Raw genomic sequence first — 2,665 nt, 5'->3', positions numbered from 1 at the left:
AGGAGGAGGAGGAGGAGGAGGAGGAGGAGGAGGGGCGTATAGCACGTGACCCGCTAGCCCAGCCAGCAGGGACCTCGCCTAGCGAGGAGGGGGTGAGCAGCACAGGGAGCACTGGCACTTGAGTGGAGCGAGGTCACGACGGGAGGGAGCGAGACGGGCGACAGGGGCCTCGGCAGAGAGGGAGAGAGAGAGGGAGCGGCTAGGGTCGACGATCGCTCTACTGCCGCCCGTCCGGCAATACTCTACTGCTGTGACCCGCCCCGCCCCGCCCCGCCACACCCCGCTGAGCCCTGCCACGCCCCGCCGCACGACAGCGCTATTTCTGCAGTTACAGCATTGCGCACCGCCTGCGCGGCCTGCACCGCGACCACAGACACAGCGATCCTTGGTGCACTACTGGGACATGTCGGCGCCCACCGGGCCGCGACTTGGCAGGCGGGTAACTTGGGGGGTCAGTACTGCGGCTGCACACTGATGAACCACTTAAAAGTGGACCCAGGCACTGCCCCTGCAAGTATGCGCATTTCCTTAGATTTGCCGGCTTTCCTGTGTGGGAAGTGCAGAGTAGTTGCAAACTCACAAGTGCACAGCGACCGAGTTGAACACTTTGCACAGTAAACCACTACGGAGTTGAAAACTTTGCAAGTATTCAACTTACAGGTGCACACTTGCAAGTGTTTAGCAGTTGCACCAAGCCCTTTGTTTTAACAGTGTGGGCTATGGCCGACATTGGTTTGGAGTTTTCCGCAGCAGCCTCCCCTACCTAGACACCGAAATGAAATTCAATCGCCCTGTTGACGCTGTCTCCAACCGAAGCGGAAAGAAACGCAGCGCGCGCGGCCGGCTCAGACAGCAGGTTCCTCTGCGCTGCTCGGCGCGGGCAGAAAGCGAGAGTGCGGGCGAGTGAGAGTGGAGGAGCGGGACAGGAGAGGAGAGACCCGCTCAATTAGGGTAGCGACGCGTACGAGTTACAGCCTAGCCAGGCGCGTCCCGTCTGGCGCGTCTAGCGCGTCTAGCGCGTCTAGCGGCGGCGCCTCTAGCGCGTCTAGCGTGCAAATGGGACCTGGCCTCGCTAGTAGAGACGGGTGAATGAACGGCGACTAGGACACGCACCACGCGCGCGCGCACACACACACACAGCGCGCGCTGCAGCTCAGAGTGTAGGCAGCGGTCCCAAGGACCCCGCAGCCAGCCCCACCGGGCCCAGGCCGACTGAGCAATGCTGGGCCGGCCCCTCGCCGTGCCGCGGCGCGGGTTCAACACACTCCGCGGAGGTTGAGCCGCCGCTGCTGGTTGAGCCTCGCAACCTCGGGCCAACCACCACCACCACCCCTCCAGGGGACGACAGGGACACCAGCTGTCATGGCACCACTCCAGGGCGCTGCTGTTGCACTTTCGCATTTGAAAGCGAAAATGAAAACAGGTCAGTTAATGTGAAAACACTTCAGTATCTTCATCTTCTTGAAAATCGGCATAATTCACTAAGTGTCATGCATCTCCTCTGAATAAGGATGACGTTCCTCTCGTCATCGCGTGAGCAACAAAGCGTCACCGGTTCCGTTACGCATATCAATGTCAGGCCGTGCATGACGCTGTGCAGATTTTGGGCGCTCTGCGACGACGTTTAGGGGTCACACAAAGTACTTGTTGCCACCAACCATGTAATAAAAATATACTGCGCGCTGCCAATTAAAAAGAATAGAAGTCCCAACAGTCTATGTAGGCAGCCCACAGAACACCCCCACCCCGTCCAGTCCCGATCATTCGGACGTGAACCCGCCAGTCCCAATATTATTGTTGTTTCGACAGGTCTAAAAAGAGAGTGGGTCGGTACCGACCGAGCGAGGAAGCGCGACGAAAACACTCGAGAGTCTCGGTGACGGGTAGTACTTGACACAACGCGACGCCCCCATAGGTCGGTCCCGGTGACGCACAACAGCTGCCGCCGTGCGGAGTCGTTGGGACGACTCGACGCATGGCGCTCAGGGCTGCCGCCAGGAGGCGCCACCGGCCGCGGCGAGGCGATACTCCCCGCCGCGAGCTCGCGTCGGCCGCGGGCCTACCCCCCGCGAGCGCGCCCGCACTCCGCGGCGCCGGCGATACCCCAGGCGACGACGTCGCCGATACTCCAGGCGACGGCGCTCATCCGGCCATCAGCTGTTTCATATTATGCATCTCTGGCGACAGCAGCCAGCTCAGCCATCGACTAAACGCTCGACGCGCCAGCCGTTAGCAAAGTCAAGGCCGCGGCGGGTACTAGGGGGGCGGCAGGGGGTGCTATTTAAAAATATGATAAACTGCCAGCTGCAAGTCCTTCACGTCCCGACGCAGAAAGAAAACGATTCGGGAAACGCCTCACCGGCTATACCCACCCGCATGTCGAGGCGCGCGGGCAGCGTCCATTTAGACAAGTGCCGAAAAACGTTTTGTAATAAAACAAACTGTTTATTTTCGCGTGCGACGCAGAGGCCGGCGGCGCAAGGCCAAGTGCACGCACCTTATTGATCGCAGCTCCATTGCTATGCCTCTGCAACACCGCGAGGGGGTGCGAGAAAGAGAGAGAGCGAGGGAGGGAGAGAGGGACGACGGCCAGGGCTCCCTATATTATACCACACGAGGAGGGTCCGCGGGCCTCTGCGACACCTCCCGCCGCGGGCCTCTGAGG

This window comes from Frankliniella occidentalis, unplaced genomic scaffold (genome assembly GCF_000697945.3).
Source record: "Frankliniella occidentalis isolate FOCC.00 unplaced genomic scaffold, Focc_3.1 Scaffold115, whole genome shotgun sequence".
Lineage (NCBI taxonomy): Eukaryota > Metazoa > Arthropoda > Insecta > Thysanoptera > Thripidae > Frankliniella > Frankliniella occidentalis.
This window is presented reverse-complemented; position numbering follows the sequence as displayed.